Source organism: Phacochoerus africanus, chromosome 1, assembly GCF_016906955.1.
Source record: "Phacochoerus africanus isolate WHEZ1 chromosome 1, ROS_Pafr_v1, whole genome shotgun sequence".
NCBI classification, from domain to species: Eukaryota; Metazoa; Chordata; class Mammalia; order Artiodactyla; family Suidae; genus Phacochoerus; species Phacochoerus africanus.
Window position 1 is genome coordinate 104,746,391 of NC_062544.1, and position 22,220 is coordinate 104,768,610.

The 22,220-nt window shown below is 42.3% G+C and overlaps 1 protein-coding gene across 1 annotated transcript in view; it reads left to right on the forward strand.

The window, feature by feature from the left end:
• The first annotated feature begins 252 nt into the window (after positions 1-252).
• The window catches only part of MYRIP (myosin VIIA and Rab interacting protein), a 208,961-nt gene continuing 186,993 nt past the window's right edge, over positions 253-22,220 (forward strand). Inside the window, exon 1 of the mRNA XM_047770482.1 lies at positions 253-524. The gene's annotated coding sequence lies outside the window, so the exon portion shown is untranslated. The remainder of the gene's footprint in view (positions 525-22,220) is intronic.

Consider the following 22,220-nt stretch of genomic DNA (forward strand, 5'->3'; position numbering starts at 1 on the left):
CTGCGCCCCGCCCCTCTTGCGCGTGCCTCCCGCGCGCCTGAGGAGGGCCCGAGGAGCCCGCTGGGCTGGCACCCCTGGCCCCGGCGCAGGCGCGAGCGCGCGCCCTCCGCCGGCAGGGCTCCCAGCACGCGCCCCCGCCCCGCCTCCGCACGCGCCCCCGCCCCAGGCGCCTCTGATTGGCCGTGGGCGCGGCAAGCAGGTGTCAGCAGGGGCTGCGGCCAAGCCGGCCCAGGCTGCTAGCGGCGCTGGCGCCTCCTTCGCAGCAGTTACTGCCGCCGCGCTCCCGCCTCCCGCGCCTGCTCCGGGCTCCCGCTGCGGCTGCGGTTCTGGCGGCCAAATCCCCGCGGCGCTGCAGCTAAGATCTGGCGCGCCGACCGCCCCGCTCCCCTGCCTCGCTGCTCGCAACCTCATAATCCACGCGGCGCGCTGCGGCAGGTTTCCCAGGCGTCCTGAGAAGAGGTGGCCTGAGCCCTGCCGCCATCGATGACTCCAGTCGCCGACCTGCTCCAACCCGGCCGCCCTGAGTGAGTACCGTCCCCTCCCCTCCCCTCCTGCAGCTTTGCGCCACTCTCCACCTTACGTTGCCGCAACTTCGGGGGTAGGTGTGTGGAGGTGTTTTTCGTGTCCCTGCACACCCTGTTCGAATCCTCAGGCCAGGGCCCCAGGACACGGCCAGTCCGCCTCTGCGGAGGGGCGTGGAGGGGGGAGTCATCGAACTTGCTAAGGGTTAGTCGCAGAATCGGAACCGCCCCTTTTTCCCGCTGCAGGGGTCGGAGCTCGGCTCTGGGTTTCCTTTGCGGTTTCCGATCCCCAGTGGCCACGTAGCTCTTGGGTTGCGGTTCACCGCGCACCCACTACGTTCCCGGCGCGCCGGCGGGGTGTCTTAAACCAACGGATAAGCGCCCCAAGCAGCCCAGAACCGCGGAGCTGACTCTTTCCCACTCTTGATTTCTGTAAAATGGGGCTAGTGAGGAAGTCGCTCAAGGTCACGACTGGTGCGCAGACTAAGAACCGGAGTCAATACCTTCTGGCCGGGTTCTGGGACTGCTTGAGGAAGAGCGGCTGTTGCCGGGTGTGTGTGTGTGTGTGGGGGGGGGGGGTGCTTGCTTAAGCTTCATCCCGGTCTCCTCCATCCTCTCCTACTCCGCCGCATTTGGAGAGGTCGAGAGCCTACAGAGATCCGGAGGTAACCGCGGTGGACCTTCGGTGATCGCGAAGCGAAGCGCTGCAGCGTCGGGAATCCCCGGCCCTGCAGTATTTGCATCCCCGCCATTCCCCATCACTTAATTTACTAGTGTCTCCGCAGGGTAGGGGAATTTGCTAGGTGCCTGCCTGCTCTTAGATCCGTCCTGTTCTGTTTCCTTTTCCCAAATAAGCCTTGACCCGAGGATAAGAAAGTATCCAGAGACTCAACTGCACACACCAGTTTGGGCCCAGGGACTTCCTAAGAGAAGCAGTACTCTCTGAGGTTGGCTCCCATCTGCTCTTGAAAAATAAGAGTCTCAAGTCTAGCTTCATTTCTGCCTGCTGCCCTACTCCTTAATCTGGATTTGTTTCACACTTTCCCAGGGGACAGTGGAGACCAGTCCCAGAATGAGTAAACGTCGCCAGACGTGACTCCTTTACTTCAGATCCTTTGAGGCAGCTCGCGTGGGGATATGGGCGGTTCTTAGAGCTTTGAGCTGTAGAGAGGGTTGCCTCTCCTCTTTTGACGTTATCACCGTGTCCTTCCAACTCAGCCTCCCTCACCCCAACTCAGGGATGAGATGGCTACTTCGATAGTTCTGTGATGTCAGACAAACATCTTAGAGCCTCAATTTTTAAATCTATAAAATAGAAGAATCCCGGATTAAATCTATAAAATAGAAGAATCCCGGCTTTTGGTCTTCCCAAGGCGGCTGAGGTTCAGGGGCCTGATAAATGTGAAAGCAGAAGGAAGGTGGTCCAGGAGGATCTGAGTTGTGGGTGGAAATGGGAGGTAATTTAAATAAATTTTTATAGCAGCCTCTGGGACCCCATTCACAGACCTAAAAATCCTTCTTTCCTGACAAATTTAGTCTGATAGGACTTTGAAAATACCACTTTCCATCTTCCCGTGGATGTTCCTTGTCTGGCCATGGGCAGCCCCATCTCTCCTAATTTACCTCCCCCACACATCTGTGGTTTATCTCTGCCAGCTGAAAGCCACCTGTCTCTATGGGGCTGGGGGCTGTCTCTGTGGAGTCGGGTGTTGTGTCAGGTGGCAGGGCAGTGTGTGTGTGTGTGCGTATGTGTGTGGTTGTCTCTATGGAGATGGTATGTATCTCTCTGTGGCAGGATTCTTTTTGTGGTCTAGGTTTCCTGTGTGGAGGAGGAATGGGAATTCTCTGCTTGAGGATCTGTTCACTTTTGAAAAAGTGAAGTCTTAGCCACCTTTAGCAGTTTCCGCTGACCGTGGTATAGATTGTGTCCTGTGTCCTTCTTCCTTGTCCAGAGGGACAGAAGGAGGGCTCATCTGTGGCGGTGGTCTTTAGAGCAATTGATGCACAGACTGAAATACCTCATAGAGAACTGGGCATGCCCCTCTTTTTGCCTTCCTGGTTATGACTGTGTTTTCACAGCCTTTTGTCTCAAAAGCAGGTTAAGGAAGATTGACTGACTGGTCAGACTTTGAGGTATAACATCATCACAGAAAACAGCACAGATCTGAAGTGTACACTCAATGGATTTTTACAGACTGAAAATACTTGTATAACAAGTGCCCAGATTAAGACCTAGAATATTCCCAGACTCCCAATTAACCCCTACAGGAACTATCCCTCCCATCCCCCACTGAGGGTACCCATCATCCTACTTAGTTTTGTCAGATGTTTTATTTTTTTATTACTAATATGATTTATTTTGGCATTTTAGTTTCAAAGCTAAAATGAAACAGCTTGATCTTTTTCACCCCCTTAAATTTTTTTTTAATTTTATGGCCACACCCAGGCATATCAAAGTTCCTGGGCCCAGGATCGAACTCACACCTCTGCAGCAACCAGAGCTACTGCAGTGGGTTTTATAACCCATTGCACCATGGTGGGAACCCCTCACCTCACCTCCTTTTTAATGTGTGCAAACCAAAAGTAGCAATACCTAAGCCAGTCCAAAAAGCTAGAATAAAGAATTTGGCTTTAAGATCTGGGTGGAGTCTGGTCTGGTTGTCCCCAACAATCTGATCATCAGTTCTTGGGTGATGTAACAACACAACCCCAGCTATTACAGTGCTGATGTTGGAGACTGGTTTATTCATTGAGGGTATGTGAATGATGCAAATATGAAATAGTGTGATAATAAAATATGAATGAAGAAAATATATAAGTGAATTTTTCATTTTACATAGAAAAATAGAAGTATTTTCAATTCCTCAAATTTAAAAATTGGTGGAGAATGACAATTTTGGCTGGGTGAATTATGAATTGTTTGTGCTGTTGCCACATGGTGGCGCCACACTGGCCAGATAACTGAAATACCTACCATCCTTTCCCAAGCCCTCAGGAATGAATCCCAGGAATAAAATTTAACAGCTCGGTATCTCCAAAAGTGATTCCAAACACTATGGTTTTTCCAGCGTCTGGCAGGCAGCCGCCCCCACTTGCCTGCGACGAAGTCCATGGATAGACTCCTATTTCAGCATTTGAGGAGGGTGGCTTGTGGGTTGGAAGCAGGCCTATGTCGGAGCTGAAACACTGTTGCTTTCTCTTTAACAGTATGGAGTTGTGGTGTGTCCTTGGGATTTTAAAGAGGTAATTGAGAAGCTAGCTTAGATGTGTTATGGTTCTTTTGGTCTCATTTCACCCCAGAATCTATCCAAAGGTATGAGAGGAGTTTGTTTCCTGATCATCGAGCACTGCCAATGGGCAACTCAGAAGAATCAATAGGCCTGGATGTAGCCAGACTGCTGCTGGAAGAAATGCCCTGTGTTCCACAAGAAGGTGGGCGAGTCACAGGGGAACCCACTGGGGTTGGCAGTGTTGTGTCCCGCTGTGGAGAGGGCTAAGAGGAGCCATGCGGCGCCCTTCTCGCATCCATCACCTTTTCACTATCAGGGTGACTGAGATGCTGTTTAGAAGCCTTTATTCATGTGATGGCTGCCACGCCTATGATTGCCAAGAGGGCTGAATGTTTGCTCATGCTGGACACTGTGTATATATTCATTTAATGTTCAAAATAGGAGGAGGGTGAGTTTCTCATTTTACAGATGAAGAAACTGGGCCTTGACAATTAAGCACTCTTTCTAAGTTTACACACTATGTGAGCCAGAGTGAGCAGAGAGAACCGGTCTCTCAAACAACTTTCCTAGCTGAACTGTACCCTCTGCAGGGTGAGAGGAGTCTTGCATAATTCTTTTGTCCTCCCTGGCACCTAGTACAGCACCTTACATAGCTACTTGCTGAGCAAGAGAGAAATCCAGAAGGATGAGAATTTGGGGTTGAGTCCATGCAACCTGTGACAGTGGGTCTGAGGGTGTGCACAGTCTCATTTTGAGTTTAAAATTTTGTGTAAATGGAAATAGACTCAAGACATAGAAAACAAACTTATGGATACCAAAGGGGGAGAAATGGCTGGGGGGGATAAATTAGGAATTTGGGATGAACGGATACATAGCACTATATATAAAATAGGTAGTAAACAACAAGAACCTACTATATAGCACAGGAAACTATATTAAATATAGTATAAACACTATAATGGAAAATTATATATGTATAACTGGATCACTTTCCTGTAACACCTGAAACCAATACAACATTGTCAATCAACTATACTTCAGTTAAAAAAAGGTGCTCTCAGAAGAACTTTGTTTACCTGGAAGATTGAAGAGTGGAAGAGAGAAATGCATAGATAGAGGACTAACAATATATGCCTTTTAATAAAATGATATGTAAAAAACTGAAATAAACAGATTATTTAAAAGTTTCTGTATAAATTGAGGCCTGTCATTAGTTTTTGTGATTTGCTTTTATCACCCAATATATATTCACCCAATATATGTGTTGATAACATGTTGATAACTCTAGATCTAGTTTATTCATTTTAAGGTAGTCTTTGTTTGATATACCAGAGTTGATTCCCCACTGAAGGACAAAAAGGTGTTTTTACCTTTAGCTATTATAAAAAATACTGCAGGGAATATCCTTGATAGGGTCTTGTAGATAATGTACAAGAATGTGTTACTCCCTGATGTGGAGTAATGGGGTGGTAGGATATGCTTGCATCAACATCTCTCTGTTACTTCAATTCTGCTAGGTTTTGCAGATGGCCTTCTGAAACCGTTGTGTTACTTCATACTCCCACCATATTGGAGTTCCTTGTATCCCAATATTTTTGGCTGTGTCTGCCGTTAATCAGATGTTTTAATTTTTATTAATCCCACAAGCATGGAATATATGCCACTGCGTTTACTTTGCATTTCCCTTAGAGGTCTTTAAAGATATATTTTGATTTTCAAGTTTTCTTTTCTATGCATTGCCATTTTTTCTTAGATAAAACTTTTAGATCTTCGAGCTCATCTGAATTTTTTATTTCTGTACTGTGTGAGACAGGGATCTAATTGTTTTCCATATTGAAAACTGGTTACTCCATTATTATGGTAGAAAACTATTTTCTTATTAATTTTGTTGCCATCTCTGTCATATACTGATTCTGGTTATATTTTTGGATCTGTTTCTTAACTCTCTTCTGTTCTAATCTTTTTGTGATTCCTGAGCTAGTACCATTTTCATTTAATTATTAAAGCTTTATAATAAATCTTCCCTTCTTAGCCATTTTCTACAAAATTGTCTTGGCTATTCTTTTTTGTTTGTTTGTTTCTGTTGCTTTGTTTTCTTGTGGGTTTTTTTCATTTTTTTAAAGTTTTGTTGAAGAATAATTTCTTCTGTACAACAAAATGATTCAGTTATACATATACATACATCCAATCTCTTTCGGATTCTTTTCCCATACAGATTATCACAGGATATTGGGTAGAGATCCCTCTGCTCTCCAGCAGGTCACTGTTGGCAAGTTATTCCATGTACCACAACCTGTCTTGGCTATTCTTAACACTTTAGCATTCAACATGAATTTAAGATCTATCCTAAGTATCACTTCCCGTGTTGTTAGAATTTGGTAAAATAGAAAATAAAATATATTTTCTTTTTCTTCAAATATAAGACTAATCAAAGCTTTTAATTTCCTATTATTTACTGTGAAATTTTGATTCCCATTTTAAGTGGATTTACTTTAAGTGACTCTTCTCTGATACCAAAAGTCCTTGAATAATGGCCAGATGAGTATACTTTTTTAAACACAAATAAGAGACTTTTTTTTTAACTCAACATATGAACAGCATTAATGTCAATGATTTTTCTTCTGTGTCATTGTTTTTATAATCCATTTCATCAGTGTACCATAATTTATTCAACAAAACCATTCTTTTAAAACATTAAGGACTTTATACATTTTATTGTAATGTCATTTTTGCACACATTTTTATTTTCTCAGGACGAATTACTTTGTCAAAATTTACTTTTCTTTCAGTTTGTGGTAATATTGCCAAATAACTCTCCAGGAAAGTTTATACATTTAGTTTGCTGTTGGGAGTGTATGAGTGTGCCAAATCCCATGCCTTGCCAGCAATAAATGTAATTATTTATCAACATTATCAGTTTCACAGGCATAGGGAAAAAAAATCAAAATCTTGTTTTTTGCTTTGCTTTTCTTCTCTAGTGGGACAGAGTATATCTTCATGTTTATTGGCTCTTCATGGCCCATTTCACCATAGAGTTTTCCATGAGGGTTGTTTCTCTATTACTCTCTGTGAAAGAAACTTGTTTATCGCTCAGTCTTTTAGAGAGAACTATCACAATGTTTATACAGATTATGTTCATCATGTGAAAATACCATATTTTATTCATCTGTTGCCTCCATGATGGACTTCTGCAGTTATTACATAGATGTGTGATAAACATCTTTGAAATGTATTTATGCTCATGCAGAAGAAATCGTTGAGGATGTATGCCGAGAAGTAGAACTGAAGGGTCCTATTTTATATGAACTTACAACTTGACAACTTACAAATTGCTCCCTAAGTGGCAATAATCACCTATACCTCCCTAGTAGTGTTTACTATAGTATCTGTCACATTAAGGGAACAGAAATACTGGAGAAGGAAGAACATAAGTGTTAAAGTAAAAAGTATATATGTATGTATATTTGTATGTATATAAATATCCTTAAGTTTATTGAGAAAGCTCAGGGGTTTTTAACCTTTTCATTTCAAATCTTGCATCATATAAATGATTAATGCATAAATCATAAACATCATGTAAATATTTACTTGGCTTAGGAGAACTGGTAAGAGTTTAAGTAAAAGGCCAGCGATTTTGTAGTGCCTTTATTCAGGGCAGCCCATAAGAGGAGGTGAGCACTTGAAAATAGAAAAGCACCTCTACCCAGCTCTGCCCTTCTGCCATTGGGCAATTGTTCCTTTTCATCATCTCTTCTTAAAATTTAGAAGACCTTGGTTGGCTTTAGTCCGAGGTAATAATGCACCATAAACACCCTATTGCGAATGAGCTCATGTGATCAATTGCTAGTGACAGTAAGACCAGAATAGCAGGAAACCAGCAGAAGGTTATTGGGGAAAAGGCTCAAAGACTGACTTAGTTAGGGGCAGGATGGGGGCTTTACTGAGAGAAATGTCACTCACTTCAAACTTAGAGAATCAATTCTGCATTTGTGTAAGGAGAGTGTAAAGAGCTTTATGAAACTGCCTAAATGCTACATGAAAACTGCTTTCAGTTTTGTATTCAGCTGTATGTTATTTGCCCCCATTACCTTCCCTAGGTAATTTTGAGTTAAATTTTTTGTATATTTATATATCATCAGCTGGGGAAAGAAAACCACTCTAAAAGTCCTTTTGTGGCTATGATTTACAGCATAATGCTACTGATGTGACAGATAGGTGATCTGCAGCTGGGATGCACAAATCCATTTCATGGGCTGACAATTTAATCTCACCAAGCAGACACTTTGGAAAAAAGCACAAGACACAAGAGAGAAGAAGGGTGGGTGCCTACAGGACAGAGGTGCCCATGGCTCCAGGATCTAATATGACTCTTTACCAAGGTCCCCAAATAATCTGACACTGACTTATGGCTCACCTGACTGTCATCTTATATGGTTCTTCCATTTTGGTATGAAATTAACTACTTCAAAGTATATGCAGGGTCATTTTCTAGGCTTGGAAACTTCAATTATCACTGGGAAAAAGGAAAATAGTCCAAGCCTCTCCTTACATTGTGTTTTTTTTTTTTCCCAAAGACAGCCCAGTTTGCATAAGCAGTGCTTCCAGCCCCAAATCTCTTCCTCACCTCCTCTTGAAAGCTGCTGTCTTAAGCATCATTTCACTTTATCTATGTAGCTCCAGCCTCTGAAAATCTGGCAGGTGCTGTTCTTGTGTTTGTTTCTATAAATGTGGTTTTGTTGTTTTCATTTCTTTGAAAAGCAATGTATTGATCATTAAGGATTTTGATTTACTAGAATGACATGTAATCAGAGTATTGGAGATTCATCTCTTTCTTTTATGGCTAAATTAGAAGAAAGAAATTTTAAATGGCATTTTAATGGAATCCTTGTTTAAAGTCTATTAGAAATTCACCAGGGGGTCTTTCAGCTCTACAGTCCCAGGTCCAGTGAATGGCAGGTGCCTCCCCCAGGACTACAGAACTTGCAGAGGTGCTTGACTGCCCATCCCCCGCCCCACTGTCCTTTCTGCTCCCAGTTCTTTATCCTTCCTCCCACATCGGCTCCAGGGTACCTGATGAAGCTTGCTCTTCCCACCACCACTACCACCTTGCTGCCTCAGTTCCCCTCCCCTCAGACTGCTGCTGATGGTGGATGGCAACCTAATGCTGACGTGTCCCCTTTCTCTTCTATGCATGACCCCCAAACAACAAGGAGAAGGAGAAACAAAAAACCAAACACCATTTTTGGCAAATCTTGGAGCCGGTTGGGACTGTTTCCCCAGAAAGTGGAAGAGCTGCCAGAAGAAGCAAGAGCAAGTGGGGTATATGGGGAGAGACATGAGATGTGCTCTGAGTGTTGTCAAGACCACTTGGATGGTGAGGGCTCTTCTGGGGCACAAACCCCAAGTCTCTTCTAAGCCCCAGTGGGACGAGGAAGCCTATAGAGGTGGCTACCACTTCCTGCTCCCAACTTTGTGCCTTGCCCCTTTAGCTCTTGGTCCATCTCAACAGTTACAGGTTCTTTTCAGACTTTCCAAAGAACCGAGGCTTTGCTCTCTCTTCTCTATTGCCATTCTTTTTAATTTTATTTAATCTTTGTTGCCATCTGTATATTTCCTTCCTTCTACTTTCTTTGGCATTATTCTTTTTCTCATCTCTCACATTTACATGATTAACCCATTACTTACAGCCTTTCTTCTTTCATATATACACACTTAGCACAATAAATTTCCCTCAAACTATTGCATTAGCTGTATTTGTATTCCACATATTTTGATATGTAATTTTTTTTATTGTTCACATGTAAGTTTTTAACATTTTCATACTGGTTTCTTCTTTATGACTTATTTGTGAGCTTTGATTTTTTTAATTTCTAGAAACTTTTAGCAATTTTTTTCTATTTTAATTCTAGTTGAATATTTTTAGTAATTTCTATTTTAATTTTCTATTTTTGGCCACACTTATGGCATATGGATTGAATCCAAGCTGTGGCTGCGACCTATGCCACAGCTGTGGCAACGCCGGATCCTGCACTGGGTGTGGGATCAAACCCATGCCACCACAGAGACAGTGGCGGATCTCAACCCACTGTGCAACAGCGGGAACTCTTAAATATCTTCTTTTTTAATAGTGATTAGAGAATGTGATCTACATGATTCCATTCTTTGGAATTTGTTAAGACTTATTTCATGGCCTCATACATAGTTTCACAAATGTTCTGTATTTCCTTGAAAATAAAGTATTGATTTGCAGGCAGTGATCCATCTAAGTTCCTTAGCTTAAGCTAGTTAATTGTACAGTTCAAATCTTTCACTTTCCTTACTCATATTTTCTGCAGCTTGATTAATCAGTTATTTAGGGAGGAATATAGAGAGGTGAATTTTTCAGTTTAATCATGTGCTTTATAAAGTTTTTGCTTTATATATTATGAAGCAATATGTTACTAGATCCATTCTAGTTTAAGTTTTTTCCTGGTCAATCAAGTGTATGTTATTATGAAGCAACCCTCTTAACCTCTAGTAATGCCCTTGTTTCTAGGTCTGAGAAAGACAGTTATCATATGATACCACCTATGTGTGGACTCTAAAAAAATGATACAAATGAACTTATTTACAGAACAGAAACAGACTCACAGACATAGAAAACAAACTTATGGTTACCAAAGGGAAGGGGGAATAGAAGGATAAATTAGAAATTTGGGATTAACAGATACTATCCTATATAAAGTAGATAAATAACAAGGACCTACTATACAGCACACGGAAATATATTCAATATTTTGTAATAAGCTATAATGGAGACGAATCTAAAAAAGAATATATTTATGTATAACTGAATTGCTTTGCTGTACGCCCGAAATATTGTAAATCACCTTATACTTCAATAAAAAACAAATCATTTAGGAGTTCCCATTGTGGTGCAGTGGAAAGTAATGTGAGTAGTATCCTGGGGATGTGGGTTCAATCCCTGGCCTCGCTCAATGGGTTGGGGATCTGGCATTGCTGTGAGCTGTGGTGTAGGTGGCAGGTATGGCTCAGATCCCGCCTTGCTGTGGCTGTGGCATAGGCCAGCAACTGCAGCTTGGATTCGATTCCTAGCCTGGGAACCTCCATGTGCTGTGGGTGCAGCCCTAAACAGCAAAAAAATAAAAATAAAAAAATAAAATAAATAAAATAAAAATAGGTCTGGTTTGAATTATACCAATTCATTTTGGTTATACCAATTTTGAGTTATGCCAGTTTTCTTTTGCCTAGTACTTGCCTTTCTTATTTTCTTATCCTTGCACTGTCAACAGTTCTATATATATTTTTTTCACTTGTGAAACTGTTGTAAAGAGCATAAAGTGTGTTTATTTTTTCCAACCTATAAGTTTGAATGTGAAAGTTATGTTCATGTACAGTGCTACTTTACTTTGCTCTCTTTCATTGTCCCACTTTTTATATACTTGGTTACTCTACACAGTTGCCTTTTTTATTTAGATTCTCTCTCAGATTCCACATTACATTTCTCTCCTCTACTTATTCAAAAGCCTTACACTCCATTTCTATTTTCTAATGCTTATTATATGCTAATTTTAGCACACCTATTTATTTACCTTAAGAAAATCCAAATTGATTCAGTCATTTCTGTCCATCTGAGTAATTCAGGGACTTTATACTTAGCTCTGATTACTCCTCTACCCAATTTATATGTGAACATTGTCTGGTGTTTTAGACTTTTTAAAACCTCATCTAATTATTATTACTTTTTTCACATGCTATGCAGTTTGTTGGCAATATTATTCCACTGTCTTCCAATTTCCTCTGTTTCATTTTAAGAATTTAGTTCACAATCTGATTATTGTTCTTTTGTAATCTGTCTTTTCTTTCTTGCTGATTCTGTGTGTGTTGTTCTGGGTTTCACTACCACGTGTGTAGTAATGGGCTTCTCTTTAATTATCCCCCTCAGGATTCACTGGACTTCATAAATGGGAGAACTGATGTCTCTTCAGTGTTCTGGAAAATTATTTCTTTGAATATTGCTCTCCCCTATTTTCTACTCCTGAAACTCTGACCAGACATGTTGGACCTTCCTCCTATATCATCTGTGTCTTTTAACCTCTCTTCCATGTTTTACTTCTTTTCTCAGTACTGTTTTCTGGGTTATTATTTCAGGTCCATCTACCAATTCACTAATTCTCTTCTCTTACTGTGTCTGTTCTTTTTTATTTTGTGCACTGAGTTTCCATTAACTTTTTCAAATATGTGTGGCAATTTTCATAGTTTCTTGTTCATTAGTTGTACTCTGAAAAACTCTTTAATTCCTTAACCATAACAAGCATACTTAATTGATGTTTTATATAAAATAATATTACCAGGGAGTTCCCGTCGTGGCTCAGTGGTTAACGAATCCAACTAGGAACCATGAGGTTGCGGGTTCGATCCCTGGCCTCGCTCAGTGGGTTAAGGATCTGGCATTGCCGTGAGCTGTGGTGTAGGTCGCAGACACGGCTCGGATCCAGCATTGCTGTCGCTCTGGTGTAGGCTGGTGGCTACAGCTTCAATTAGACCCTTACCCTGGGAACCTCCATATGCCGTGGGTGTGGCCCTAGAAAAGGCAAAAAGACTAAAATAAAATAATAAAATAAAATAAAATATAAAATAAAATATAATATAAAATATAAAATAAAATAAAATAAGAAACTAGTAACAGGAATCAAGCAATTGGAGAAGACTGGTAAGGCAGTTCTGCGTTCCTTATTAATATAGAATAAAGTGAGAGAACAAACAAGAGGCCAGGTAGAGGGTCAAGCCCTGGAACTAAGACCATCCCCTCATCCTGCAGCCAGACTTTCTACCCATACCTATCATAAAGGGTAAGGATGTTTGTGGGCTTGTGTGATACTGAGCTTTCTAAGACATTCTCATCCTCCTCACTGAGGAACAAAGGGATGCTCTGCTCCCTCGGAGTAAGTTCTGCCCCTACTCAGTGAACATCAGTAGAGGCCCCTCATACCAGGTGATCATACCAATTCCAGCCTTTTGCTCCCCAATGACCAGATCAAGAGGACACTCAAAACACCTATCTCTCCTGCCCCTGCTCACTCTCTGCCCCACCCCCACTCCACCTGGGGTGGACCAGGACTCATCCCATCATGCCCTTTATCCCTTTTGTTAATCCCCTGAGCTCCAGGGCCACTTCCCACAGTTCCTAATGACTTTTGCTCCAGGCAGAGGAGCCTCTTAACATCCTAGAGTTCCTCGACCTCCTTTGCTCCATTTTCTGTCCTCCGGCCGACCCCACCGCTTACTTCCATAGACAAAGACAAATGTTTTTATTCCCAGTTATGGCCAGACCTTCATAATCTATTTTATGCATCATGTTTTCTGATAACCAACTTCCATCTTCCAGTCATCTCCCTTTCTTACTCCAATGCCAGCAGTCCCTTGATGCTCCCAACTTTTAGTCCATGATCCCTGACACTTAAGGTCCTCTCCTTCTGCCTTTTCTAACTTACAGCAGCCCTTTGAGGACACCCCCAGTGGCTTATCCCTCTAAGACAACACTTGGCAGAACCACACACTGATTAAACCCTAATCTCTGCCTTTTCCTGCCTGCGTTTAAGCTGCTGAATGTGGCTAGAATAAAACTCACTAACAGCTGACTGCCCGCACATGGCCATTAACTTCAGGTAGATCCTTAATGCTGCCTATATTCCCCTGGTCTCTGTACTTTCCCATTCTCCTCATTGATTGCTTCACATTTGCTCCCATGGCTACAGACACCCACACCTCCTCCCCATCCTCACTATTGTACGGTGTCCCTGCTTCCAGTCTCACTGAGAAAACTGAGCCATCAGAAGGGAACTTCCATAGTCTCACTCCACCATCTGCCCACCTGCCCCCATCTGTTGCCTATACTCTGCCTTTTGTTTTGTGGCTAAAAATGAAATCTGTGCTTGTATCCAAAGCCCATCTCTCCACTTCCTGGCCCCGGAGCCCATCTTCCTTGAATATTCACAGATATCACTCCAATGACATCTGTCCTCTGTAACACCAGTTTTCCTCTCTGCCAGATAATTCTCTTGGTTTACAAATGTTAGTCCTCCTTTCTTGGAAAACGCTCCCTCCTCAACTCACGTCTGCTGCTAGCAATGGCTCCATTTCTCTACTTTCTTATATATAAAAACTACTAAAAATAGTTGGCTAGACTCGCTGTTTGCAAATCCTCTCCTCAAAGTCTCTGTTAAACCCACCCTTGCAGGTTGCCAGCTACGTTTCATCAACTTCACGGGAAATTGTTGAGATGACTACCGACCACCGCCTTACTGAGCACAAGGGTCCATTCTCAGTCCTCCTCCTGCCTGACCTTTTAGTACCATTTGACTTGGTCAGTTAGTCCCTCCTCCTTGATACACATTCTTCACCATCCCTGGAGGATAAACTCTTGATTTTCCTTCTAACTTCTTGGTTGTTCCTTCTCCTCTCTCTAGTTGGTTCTTTGTCTTTTGCTTGACTTCTTGATGTAGGAGCACCCACAGATGAATCTTTTCTCTGCTTTACCTTTTTATTTATATCCCCTAACCACAGACTTTGTCTTACTTCATGGTTTTAAATACCACCTATGCCAGTGATCCCCAAACCTGTATCTCTAGGCTGGACCTCTCTCCCAAACTCCTTGAACAAACTCCTTGGTATTTTCTGGATATGCAATAATCATTTTCAAATCAAATTTTTGAAAACTGAACCCCTGATCTTCTCCCAAACCTGTTCCACCTGCATTTTTCTCATTTTAGTTGCTTTGGTTCCAATCAATATAAAAATCATTAATGCCTTGTTTTACTTCTTTTTTCCATACTAATCTTTGAAATCTGTTATATATTTTTCCAACATGGCACATCTCAATTTGGATGCTAAATTTTCACCAGAATTAATTGATTTATATTTAGATTTAATGAGCTAAAACAATTAAAACTATATCTGCAGACCCAAGTTGTTATAAATGTATTTAGACATTTTCCAATTGCTCACATGAATATCATTTAATGGGAAAAGTCATAGCATCTAGCACTCTGTTGGTCAGAAGTCAGGAATTTTGTTTGGAAGTCTCTTGTTTCTGTAAAACTGGGAGTGGGAGAAATGTTAGAAGTTAGAAAAGGTAAGCAGATCTCCATGAATGGTCACTTACTGTTCCTTCTTCTACACCCTGCACCCTCCCACCTTGCGTACATTCTCTGTATCATGACTGCATAGCTTTTGCATATTTGTTTTTGGATATAGTTTCAGCCTCATTCTTGTATAGGAAGGAATCCTGAATTACAACTCAAAACACAGCTGACCACCCAACATTAATTTTCTTCAAGTGATTCTTCCCCAGATTCATGGAAGAGCTCCATTAATTATCTTTCCAGTAGAAACAAAAGTTTTACAGTGTTCTTACTGTTACAAATGTGAGACATCTGCTTAATTGTCAGAGACACAAAGACTGGATCTTGTGCTTTTCCATTTTCAGACTCGTTATTCTGAAGGGGTCTCAGAAATAAGTTTTTTGGACTTGGAGGGACATGCGCACAGAAGCTAATACTTAGATAAACCTGATAAAAGTGAAGAATTGTAAGAAAATACCATCAATCTGTGGCATGGGGAGTTTGCAGTATATAGCACTCATTTCTCAGGTAGGGACTTAACTGAAAATCTTCTAGTTGGCACAAAAAATGTTTTTATTTTTGAAAGGCTAACTGTTTGGGGGAGTTTGGGAGAATGCAGGTTTGATCCCTGGCCTTGCTCAGTGGGTTAAGGATCCGGTTTTGTCGTGATCTGTGGTGTAGGTCGAAGGCGCTGCTCAGATCCCGAGTTTCTATGGCTGTGGTGTAGGCCAGCAGTTACAGCTCCAATTTGACCCCTAGCCTGGGATCCTTTGTATGCTGCAGATGCAGCCCTAAAAAGAAACAACAACAACAACATCAAAAACTGTTTGGGGTTCAGTGTGGAAGTAAAGACTTAATTTTAATATAAGTAGTGCCCCTAATGAGCCCGTACAAATAGGACTATTCAGCAGTAGGTGTGTTGTTATCTGCACAAATTTTACCCTTTCAGGTGGCTTTACTATTCAGATGTTGTCCTTCAACTAGATGCCTGAAAGTATGTCTTGGGGGCCTTAATATTCTTAACTTTAACCCTAGTCATTTTATTTCTGGAAATTCAGCCTAAGAGGAAAGAAAGAATCATTGATGTGGAAAACTCTTTATGCACAAGGATATTTATCATAGTTCTCTGTAAGAGAGTCCAAAATTGGAATCATCTCAGAGGTACAGTACTAGAATCAGGTCAGCATATCCACCTGATACAAAGTCATGTAACTCTTAGGAGTGATGCTTGAAAGTGATCGTGCTAACATGAAACAATGCTGGAGATAGAACTTAGTGAAAAAAAAGATGCATACTTCAGTGTATGATAGGACAAAAATAACAACAGTCCCTTCAAAGAGTGGGGGAAATGAGACTTAAATGAACCAGTGCATGAGCCCTAGCTGTATTCGATTGATGGTGTCAGGTGATTCATTTTCTTTTATGGTATTATCATATCTTGCAAATTTTCATAAATGGGAATTTTGAAGTACTGAAAACTACACAAAAATTCTAAAGGAAGAACTCAAAAGAGTGAGGGGGTGAGCTGTTAGAGAGCTGTTAGAGGTTTGTCCAGATGAGCACCTGGAAGGTTGGTTCCCCTTTGATAACGTTTGTATAAGTGAGGCTCCAGAAGAGAGGAAGCAAAGAGATGGTACCCAGATGAGGGTACACATTGTTAGGGGGTAGTCTCCCACCCCTATCTGAGATTGAGAGCAGGGTCACCTGATTATTTCTATGTTCTCCATTGTCTGTCATGGCTCTGGGTCCAAGTGAGTACCAAGCAGTGTTTGCTGACTTGTGAATCAGTGGGCAGAGATTATAGCAAATCCCATCAGCCACATTACAGAATACCTACATCTTGCTTTTAGAGTGTTACCTTTGGATTTTGAGGAAAAAAAAAAGTGAAGACAATTTGTTTTCCATTTCTAGGCCATTTGAATTAAATATTCACAGGCATTACTACTCATTGCTATATGACCTTCCTTGCCTTCTGTAAACCTTTCGAATGCTGAACCACTTTATTTAAAATAAAGCTGCAGCTATTTTGGTAAGCTTCTGCTTTAGAGTTCTATAATCCTGCCTATAGACTTTTGCAGTACACCTTTAATTATCTTTGAAGTAGCCAACTTTAATTAAAGTATGTGTTTCTGAACCTCCTGCTAACAGAAGATGTTTTACTGAAGTGTAGCTGGCTTGGTGAAACCCACCGTGGAGCAGGTGATGTTAAAGATCATTAAACAATTTCCCTCCTGCCATGGTACTGAATTGGAGATTCCTTCCTTTTCTTTTCTTTTTTTTTTTCTTTCTTTTGTCTTTTTATGGCTGCGCCAGAGGTACATGGAGGTTCCCAGGCTAGGGATCGAATTGAAGCTATAGCTGCCAGCCTTTGTCACAGCCACAGCAACGCAGGATCTGAGCTGTGTCTGCAACCTACACCACGGCTCAGAGCAACACCAGATCCTTAACTCACTGAGTAAGGCCAGGGATTGAACCTGCATCCTCATGGTTGCTAGTTGGGTTCATTAACCACTGAGCCACAACAGGAACTCCTTTTTTTTTTTTTTTTTTGCCTGGAGCAAGTTTGCTGTCCTCTTTTTTATTTATCCATAGGACATTATCTAGGATCAAATCTTTTAATATTATTGCTTATATATCTTTGACTATAACCAGTTTGAAAGGCCTACCTGAGCACAACGTTTTATTGTAAGCTTTTCCATTTGAAACTCTTTTCCTTTTGAAAAATGTACACTGCAGTGCAGTTCAAACATTTATTTCAACTTTCACTATATTGAGGCTTCAAAAAAAAGAAAGAAACCTATTTATTTCGCTCAGGCCTTGGGTCATTGCGGAAACCACGGCATTCAAAAAGATCAGATCAGAAAGATGTTTTGAAGATTATTTGGTCCAGAGGTAGAAAATTGATGGACCAAAAGTCATCAGTAAGTCATCCCATCAGCTCACCAGGTAATGCAGTACATTGGCAAGATGAGTGAATACAAAGATGTAAGTCCAAGGCCAAACTTTGCTATGAAGTGAGTTTCTTAGCCGGTCACAGCAGGCTGGGGGGAACCTTGACAGTGAATCAAGTATTCACTTGATGATGTCAGTGAAGGGTAAAGGCAGGAGCATTACAGGCAGAGATGCAAAGTTTATGCGTGTCTATTCCAGAGAGAACTCACTTCTTCAACTACTCTGCCACCAGGTGGTTGACTGGTTTCCCCCTACCCATGTCCCCAGGAGGGGCTCAGCACTTGTCTCTGTTCTTGGGAAGAAGGGTCTTCAGCAGCGGAGACAGATTAGGCCTGCAAAGGGGACATCCATGAGTCTGGACCTATGTGTCATCCTGTGGTTGGCCCCTCCTGCCATGTACAAGGGCTCATTGAATAAGCTCTGGGGAAGAGGCTGCCTGACCTCCCAAACTGTCATCTCGTCCACTGGATTATAGAGAGCTTCCTCATAGATAGTCAAACGTCATCACACTCCGCTCCTCTGAGAGGTCCATCACCCACACAGCTCTTCCTCAGACCTCCTTGTCGCTGCTCTCCCAATCCTCTTCTTACCCATCCTGACATTCTCTTGGCTACTGTCCATGAATTGATGTCAGATCCATTCTTCCAGACATCTCTCAGTTCAGACAGTGTGGGAGATCAATACACTGCTTGAGATCCTGCCTGCCAGCAGGATGACCCCTCACTATTATCCTTCAGAGCAACCCAAGAGTGGGGCTGGAATGTCCACTTCTGGTTGGGGTCGGTGATATCTTACAGAATCATCCACAAATCTGGCCTGATGTTTTTCCCTTTGTGTTGGTTGGTCATCAGGAACTTCCTATGAGGACATAGGTGTGGACTGAGGAGAAGGAGACAATGCAGCAGACATGAGAGACAAGGGAGTCGGAGTCACCTACCCATGCAACTCAAGCCTTCTGGAACTGCCTGGGTCTAATTTCTTATATGCTATAATTCTTATATACTATTATATACTAATTTCTTATATTTCACTTGACAGTGGGTGCCTACTATACACACCAAGCCTAACAAGAGGCTCAATGCTAGCTTCTTCTGGTCACATGTCACTTGATGTCTCATAGTTAGGCATCTAGTACCAGGGCCTGGTAGCAAGCATGAGCTCTTTCTCAAAAGGAGAATAGTTATCTGTAGAGGGGGTGTTGTTCTGCTCTCACACCCTTAAAAGCCTTTGTGGTGCTTGTCTTAGAACTTCCCAGAGGTCCAGTATGTCTTCTTCATTTGCTGCGGACACTTTGTGGTCATTGGCTCTGCTGGGTCCTGCATAAATCAAGGGACAGGGCAGCTGGCACTGTCACCTGGACTTGTGACAGTACCTTCTCTTGCTCCAGACCCCACTCTAAAGTGGATGCTTACAGTTTACTTAGTAAATGGCTGAGAGCAGGCAGCATACTTGTGTGTTTCCACGTGTCATCTCTAAAATCCAAAAAACCCCACCAAGCTTTACACCTGTTTTTACTGAAAGGCTAAACAATAATTAAAATAATAACAGTAAAACAGTAATACAATAGCCATTAGACAGTCTAGGAGAATCCATCAGAGAAACAACAGACTAAACTCGGCACCTGGGACTGAGGCTGCCCTCTGGAGAGGCAGTGCTTAACCCATCTCATTCCAGAACCTAGAGGAGGTGCTGTTGGGCTGATAGGAGCCAGAAATAGTGGTAGCTGGTGTATTTGTTTATTTATTTATTTTATTTCTTTATTTTAGGGCTGTACCTGCAGTACATGGAAGTTCCCAGGCTGTTCCACAGCCACAGCAACACAGGATCCGAGCCACACCTGCAACCTACACCACAGCTTGCAGCAACAACGGATCCTTAACCCACTGAATGAGGCCAGGGACTGAACCCACATCCTCATGGATACTAATTTGGTTCTTAACCTGCCGAGCCACAGTGGGAATTCCTGGGAGCTGGTTTAGAATTTGACTTTTTATCACAGATTTGAAAAGTACCCCTCATTTGGGAGTTTACTATTTCCATACATTTCATTTCCTCTCCTTTGATGTTATCTATATTTCTGTGTCTTCCTTTAGTTTACTGAGGCTATAACTGGGGCTGTTTTCTATTACGGTGTGGACAATATCTCTGTGTTTAAAAATCACGTATTGAGTTTTAGACACTTGGTAGGCATTTTGGATGATCTTATTTGACACAGAGTAGTTGGCACTTAGTAACAGCACTTGTGGCAGGACTCGGTAAAAATTGGCAAGAGTTCTTTTTGATAGGCTGCTCTCAGATCAGTCAACGAATAAAAGCTACCAGGGTGCTAAGTGAGCCACTCAGCTGAGCATGCCACTCATGCAAAAGGACAAAGAAGACCGGTTCTTCCTTTAGATAGTTAGAGACCATCCCCCATGGCAGAGCCCAGCCTAGAAGGATGTGTACTGGTCACCCATTCTCTCATTGCCAAGAGTAGTAAAGCCTGCCTCTCCTGCCAGACCCATCTTGAGAAGGAGGGAGTGGCCCATTGGGAGTTGAACTTTGACCTGCCTGCACATTTTCCAGGAGGCAAGAGTTTAATCAGAGTTTAAATAGGTAGCTTTGCATCATTTTTTCCTGCTTTCTTCTCGCTTCAAGCTCCCACCTAGACCACTGCTGTGGCTTCCAGGTGCCTGCCTCTGTTCCTGTTCATCTCCATCCCAGCTTCCCACTGCTACCTGAATGACCCCAGGAAAGCACAAACACTGTACCTTGGGCTGCTCACCTATTTAGGACCTTGCAGTGGCTTTCAGGGCCAAGCTCTTTAACATGGCTTCACAGACTCCCTCTTCCACCCTGCAGCAGATGTACTGAGTGACATGCATATCGCTAAGGGAAGCCTCTGCCTCTGCTCCTCCCTCGGCCTGGATAACTGCCCCTCCTGAGGGCCCTGGCCCAGGCATCACCAACTCCTGGGTGCCTCCCCGTCTTGGGCTCCTGCCCTCCTCCTTGGCCCTGACCCAGGAGCAATGACTCTGGCCCATTCCTCTGGTAGGCTTTACCACTCTGTTCCTGACTGTCTCTTATCACCACCTGTCCCAGCCTCTACTCAGTGAAAGTGCGAACAAACAGTACTCACCCTGGGTCAAGACATTAAGTCTCAATGTTCCTGATGAGAGGAACCCTCTGAGGTTTGCATACTAAAAACCCAGGCTTGGAGTTCCTGCTGCAGCTCAGCAGGTTACAAACCCAACTAGTATGCGGGTTTGACTCCTGGCCTCGTTCACTGGGTTAAGGATCTGGAGTTGCTGTGAGCTATGGTGTAGGTTGCAGATGTAGCTCAGATTCCAAGCTGTGGCTGTAGCGTAGGCCAGCAGCTGCAGCTCCAACCTGACCCTCAGCCTGGGAACTTCCATTTGCCTCAGGTGTGGCCCTAAAAAGCAAAGCAAAGCGGGAAAAAAAAAAACAACCCACGAAACCTAGGCTCTGCAGCTGTTATTTGCTTACACTGTAATTGTGCTGTTTACATATAAATTGATACTTGTCAGTAAGTACCTAATAATTTGATCTCTTTGGAAAGTAAATATTCTCCTTTCTCATCTACTATTAGTTGTCTTAATCTCTTTGTTTTGCAAACAAATGGGACAGTAAATTTTAGCCTACCATGTTGGAGCACAAATTTGGAATTGATGCAGTCTGAATTAGTGAAGTTTCGATCTTTATTTTTTCATAGTCTTATGTGGTCAAGTTCCAAAGGCGGCCAGCTGCCAACTCTTATCTTGACACATTTTTATTACAGTAAGAAGAAATGTACCAGATTTTTATATAATAGAGGGAGCAAAGAGCATCATTATCTAGTTGAAACCCGAAGAGAAAATTCTCAGTGGGCTGAAGAGCTGTGTATTTTTATCAAGTGTTCATTAGCTATCCTCTGTGCAGGGGATCAACATGAAAACACCCAAAGGATGGGAAGCAGACAGAGAAAAAGCCCCAAAGGCAGGAGAGGCATCACAGAGCTCCAACTGACCAAGGCTTGGAAAACAAAGGCAGGGGGATTATAGGCACTGCTCTCATTCAAGACGGCAGAGAAATGCCCTGGCTCTAATACAGACCTGTTAGTTTGGTTATTGCAGATAAGGCTAGAAAATGCAAGCAGGATTTATAAACCAGGTTATTTGCTAATAACATGTAATGTGTATACATGTCTTAGCTGGAGTTCTCCAGAAAAATAAAACTAATAGTATATTAAAATAAAAAGATTATTATAAGGAATTGGGTCCAATGATCATGTAGGCTGAGAAAGCCCATGATCTGGAGCTGGAGACCAGCAAGTGATGTTGATCTAGTCTGAGTCCCGAGGCTTGAGAGCCAGGAGAACCAATGGTGTAATTTTTTTATTTTTTATTTTTTTGCCT